The sequence below is a fragment of the Ursus americanus genome, chromosome 4 (genome assembly GCF_024610735.1).
Source record: "Ursus americanus isolate L20-20 chromosome 4, mUrsAme1.1.p, whole genome shotgun sequence".
NCBI lineage: Eukaryota > Metazoa > Chordata > Mammalia > Carnivora > Ursidae > Ursus > Ursus americanus.
Genome location: NC_142130.1, coordinates 59658119 through 59664272, shown reverse-complemented (window position 1 = coordinate 59664272; position 6154 = coordinate 59658119). Strand labels below are relative to the sequence as shown.

Here is a 6154-nt window from a genome sequence, read left to right as displayed (position 1 = left end):
AGTGAAATAAGTCAGTCAGAGAAAGATAAATACCATATGATTTCACTCATATGTGGAATTTAAGAAACAAAACAAATGAACAAAGAAAAAAGAGAGAGAGAGAAACCAAGAAATAGACTCTTAACTATAGAGAACAAACTGATGGTTACCAGAGGGGATAGGGGTGGGGGGGTGGATGAAATAGGTGAGGGGGATTAAGAGTACATGTATCCTGATGAGCACTGAGAAATATATGGAACTGTTGAACCACTATATTGTACACCTGAAATGACTATAAATGTACGTTAATTACACTGGACTAAAAATTACATACATATATACGGCATAAAAACGTTTGGCCAAAAGACGGACAAGAATGATTTATTCTTTCTAGAGCAAAAATAAATTAAAAAATAAAGTCTTCACAGAAAGAGCATTAAACGTGGACTTGAAGAATGAATAAAAGTTCACCAGGGCGCAAGTGAGGGAATGACAGTTTGTGCAGAGAAAATAGCATCACCAAATCTGTGGAACCTTAAAAGGAAGCTCTGAGAGCAGACACTCATTTGGTGCTTTTTTTTTCTATCCTCAGTATTTATCATAAGGCTGGTCATAAAGTAGCTCTTCAGCAAATGAATTGTTCAGAAAATACGTGCCTCCAGAGTTAGCGGAACCATGGAATGCATAGAAGACGATATAAAGCATGACAATGGAAACACGGGCAAGAAAAAAGGAAAGAACCTAAGTGAGAGAGAAAGTGAGTATCAGGCTGAAGAACCACAGCGGTGAGTGAGAAGAGATAACAAACCCCAAAAATATTCTAGTGGTAGAATTGACAAGATGTGGTAACCAAACGAATATATATGAGGGAAGCAAGGAGAGAAAGAAGCACGAGGTCACAGAAGAAAGGATCTGGGAGAAAGTGCCCAAGTGAATGATGATCCTTTTATTTAAGATAAAGAACACAACAGGGAAAAAAAAAAAAAAAACGGACTTGCAGGAATTAATAAAAAGTGCAATTTCAGGCTCTGTTAATTTCAAAATGCCAGGTGTCTGTTGGCGATAGTCTAGAGATACAGAACGGAAGCTCAACAGAAGTCAGGCCAGAGATACACCGTGGGAAGTCATCTCCAAAGAGTTCGACCTCTCAAAATGGAATATTCATGAAAAGGGTATATATACTCAGCAGGGCAGCAAGTTTACGGGAAATAGCAGGAGATCAAAGGGTGTTCTAGGGCAAGTGACTTCAAGCATTGGCAATGGGAAAAGAAATTCTCACTAAACTCACGGTGCGTAGTTCCTGCTTAAAGAACTCAGTTTCCAGGAAAAGGCTGAGAAGATGATTCTCAGAATACATAGATGCAGAAAATCCTTAGAAGGAGAAGAGGGTGAGGCAAATGGAAAAGTATCACATGATGGGTTAACTGAGAAAATTTATGAACAAGATTGGCTAATATCAATCTGTCGTTCCTTTTTTAATAATTGCCATCAGGTGCATCAAACCTTTGTCGAGTGCCTCACCTTCAAACTCATTGTGTCAGTGACATTTGAGAAATTTCGGAGAAAGAAGTGGATCTTTTACACCTGGGTTGATACTGTCCCGACAGGGCTCGATGGTACTAGAAGGATGGTGAAATCGTATATAAAATGAACTACACTAGACACAGCAGGAACTCAAAGTCAGAAGTGACTAAGGAAACTTCCGTGCCTCTCTCTGCCACAACAGACACCAAATCCCCAGTTCCCAGAGACGGAGAGGGACCCAGAGTACGTGGTATGTTTAAGTAAAAACAGTAATAATAATTCCCAAGGACAGACTACCTCATCTGACATTTCGGTTACAATTTTACAAATTAAACAATGGTAAACATAATATCAATTACAATAGAAAATCTACCTGAGTTAAGAGAAAACTCAGAACTTAAAAGTGGTTTTGTGCTTAGGCTGAGTAACTTCAGGTTATGCTTCCAAACCATCAGATACAAAAGCTCATTCTCATTTGCTGTCGGAGCTGTTTTTTCAGTTTTGCGAAACAACCAAAAGAGAAGACAGAAGATGTCATGAGAGATTGTGAAATCAACCACGGAAGTGTATAAAGTGAAAAGAAAGCCAAATACAAAGTTTGGAAAATTTCATATTTGAAGGATGACTTTCCTAGAATTGCCCAAAAAAAAAAAGTTTTTTCAGAGAAGTTGGACAAGAATCCTGAAAGACACATGACACAAAAACCAAACACTAAGAGTGTTTCAAATCAAACAGGAGGCCCTGGTCAGTGGGGTCAAATTTGGTTAAAAGCTCTTTGAGAGTTACAATTAAGATCTTGAGTTTCGTACATGGGAGGTGACTTTTGCAAAAGCAGTTCGAGTGGACTAGCTAATGTGGGCCATGGGTGAAGTTGTAAATAGATGACTTTTTAAAATGAGCAAAAGAATATGGATTACTCGGAGAAGTTTACAAAAACTGAGAGCAGTCAAGAGATGAGAATGAACTAGAAGTATTGTTACAGAATGGAGATATCGTGAATAAGCTTGTAGACCAGGGGAAACAGTCCGAAAGAAGAAAGGACTGATTAAGAATGCAAGGAATGCCTGGGTGGCTCAGTCGTTAATCGTCTGCCTTCACCTCCGGGCGTGCATGATCCCAGGGTCCTGGGATTGAGCCCCACATCGGGCTCCCTGCTCCGCTAGGAGCCTGCTTCTTCCTCTCCCACTCCCCCTGCTTGTGTTCCCTCTCTCGCTGGCTGTCCCTCTCTGTCAAATAAATAAATAAAATCTTTAAAAAAAAAAAAAAAGAATGCAAGGAACAGAGCGTATTTGGTGGCACAGGGTACCAACAAAGTGGAGGCAACGGGACAGGAGAAACACCGCATTACCGCTGCACAGAGAAAGAAGGGGTACAGGAGGGTGGAAAATTAGGTAGTCTGGGAGGCCCCTGCCTTCTCAGAGAATTTAGACACTGCTTATCTCACGAGGGCTAAAGGCACAGGGTTGAACTCAGTCACTAGGAGATAATAAAAGTTTGTTAAATTTACAGTTAACTAGAGAGAAACAAAAGAATTAGTGAGTATGTTATAAATGCGCTAACTGCCACCGAATGACTTTAAAATGGCTAATTTTATGTTCTGTGAATTTTACTTCAATTAAAAAAGAAAAAGTGGTGAGCAAAAGTGAGAGCCTGAAAAGCACACAAAGTTAGTACAAAACAATAGGAAAGAGAAGACATGGGTGCTCAAAGACCATGACATGTTCTGCCAAAGACGTTACAGTTCTGTTCGACTTTACTGACCTGAAGCTAAATTAAGACTGAAATATGAGTCTATCTTCAAAGGCAGACAGAGAGAAAAAGCAGTATTGCAGGCAAAAATATATGTACAAAAGGAGAAAAATGTAGTCAGATACTGGGCTTTTAAATCAGGAGGGGAAAAAAACAGGTCTGTTAAATGTAAATAATGGGAGATTTCTTTCCTTTGTGACTGAGTAGAGTTCGAGTTATTTCCAAGGATGTCAAAGTCATGATGAAACACTCCTTTTGTAAGAGTATTTGAAAAATAATGACATGTCCAGGTTGATAGGAAAGTTGAGGATTTCCTTTGAGACAGTTCTGGCAAGATTTGTGGATGTGGGCTGTTCTACAGTAATATAAGTCATCTGTTTTGCCTGGGTTACGAAATTCCGAGAATGAGGAGGAAAATAGGATGCATCTTTGCATGTCAATATCTTCCTTACACGATAATCTCTCTTTAGAGTGCAATGCCTTTTGCCCTAAATCATCTGGTTGTGGGCTTGCATAGAAATGGCTTGTTCTTGCTTCTTTATAGACAGAATAGAAACCCAGAAGCCTTCGATGTTCCCCTTTATATCCTGCAAATGTTCTGCCGTAAACATTCAGTTTCAAAAAACTTCATTAACTTCGTACTTTCTGTTTTAGATGAGATAATAGGTGAAATGTGCTAAAGAAGAGCTGACTGAAACTCCCACGCCTCGTTCTTCTCCACCCTATTGCTGGTTTTCCATTTGACCTTCACGACTGTCTCGTGATTTTCATGAGCCTCCATTTTTCAGGTATCCCCGAAGTCACTGGTATTTTAGGAAGCAGAGAGGTAATCCAGAAGCATCTGTGGATTCAAAAAGAACAGCGGGTGTTTTCCCTGTAGGTAAATGTTTGCAAACTTGTTGCAAATCGGAGAGGAAGTAAAGCAAACACAAACAAAATGAATGTATGTATTTAACAAATATGTATCACTTAGCAAATGCCAGGCACTAGGACACAGAGAACGCCCCTCCTTTCGTACAAATTACTGTGTACAGAAGGACACATTGTAAATAATCCACAGAGTATATGGAAGTAGGTAAACGTGATTCAGTGCTACAAGGGGGAATGGATGGATGCCTTTGAGATAGTCTGAAGAAAAGCAGGGAGGGCTTTATTAGTGGAACGAAAAAGAGAAAGGATGAAGACAAAGGCATTAAAAGGGACCTGTGGAGAGCCACAGAGTCACTGACCTGAGGAGCAGAGATAATGGCTGGGGACCGGAGAGGAAAAGATTATGAAGGACCTTGTAAACTTTGCAGAGAACTTAAATATAAAACAAAGCAATTAGTCGCCAGGGAAAGAGTCTGTTTTTAAAATGAGCTTAAGCAGGCTCATCTCTTTTGTCTATAATGAGGATTTACTCGTAGTCCTTTGACTGGAGAATTTTTCAGGTGAGAAAAATGGTAGGTATCAGAGAAAGCTACTGAGGACACGTACTAACTTGTCATTTTGTCCCTAGTTGCCATGGGTATTACTTAACATACTAACTGAAAACATAAGTGGACAGAAAGTGGATGTGAAGGGCTACTTTAAAATCTAAGTTATTAAGGGGCGCCTGGGTGGCATAGCGGTTAAACATCTGCCTTCGGCTCAGGCCGTGATCCTGGCGTTATGGGATCGAGCCCCACATCAGGCTCTTCCACTATGAGCCTGCTTCTTCCTCTCCCACTCCCTCTACTTGTGTTCCCTCTCTCACTGGCTCTCTCTATCTCTGTCGAATAAATAAATAAAATCTTTAAAAAATATCTAAGTTATTAAGAACAAAAAGGAAAGGCATCTGAATCATACTATTGAATTTGGACAACTCATTAAAAATATTTTGAGCTGCTTTTCTCAGTCCTAAGATACACTTTATATATAGTGCATTTTATTGTGCAATTAATGAAGCTAAATATTTTTTCAACTGGAGGTATTAATGAGAAGTGCCATAAAATGTAGAGTAATAGAGAATCCTTAGGATAATTTTGAATATATATTCTTTTCCTGACTTTACCTCACCATCGTCATGAGGCCATTTTTCTGGATCTGATAGCCTGACACTCTCTAGTTTCTAGTCAGACAAATTAAATGTAAGTTATAATAGCTTAAAAAGCTACTTTAAGAAACACAGCTTTATTAATTAAAACTGATTTTGGGGGGGCGCCTAGGTGGCTCAGTCGTTAAGCGTCTGCCTTCGGCTCAGGGCGTGATCCCGGCGTTCTGGGATGGAGCCCCACATCAGGCTCCTCTGCTGGGAGCCTGCATCTTCCTCTCCCACTCCCCCTGCTTGTGTTCCCTCTCTCGCTGGCTGTCTCTATCTCTATCAAATTTAAAAAAAAAGAAATCTTAAAACTGATTTTTTTTCTTACCAATTATTTGAAACATTTAGTATCTCCCATCTTGTCCACTCAAAAGAAGTCTTACACATATTTTTTAATAAAAGAGATTTTACCTTTTCTCGCTTCTGGCCACCTTGGTGGCTGCTCTTGATTGAGGCCATCCCACACCTAAGGCAGCAATATAGCAGCCACAAAGAAGTCAAAAAAGTCGCTGGAGTCAATCAACTCTAGGCTCCAACTTGTTATGAAAAGTGGAAAGTATGTGCTGGGGTACAAGCAGACCCTGAAAATGATCAGACATGGCAAAGCAAAACTGGTCATCCTAGCCCAGCCTTGAGGAAATTTGAAATAGAACACTGCCCCCTGTTGACCAAAACTGGTGTCCATCACTGCTGTGGCAATGACACCGAACTGGGCCCAGCATGTGGGAAATGCTGCAGTGTGCGCATACTGGCTATCCTTGATCTAGGGATTCTGATATCATTTGAAGCATGCCAGAACAGACTGGTGAAAAGTAAATCATGCAAAATTTTTCTTTAATAAAA

At 40.0% G+C, this 6154-nt stretch overlaps 1 pseudogene; it reads left to right on the top strand.

The window, feature by feature from the left end:
• Positions 1-654: 654 nt before the first annotated feature.
• On the top strand, positions 655-6154 carry LOC123784278 (large ribosomal subunit protein eL30 pseudogene; annotated as a pseudogene).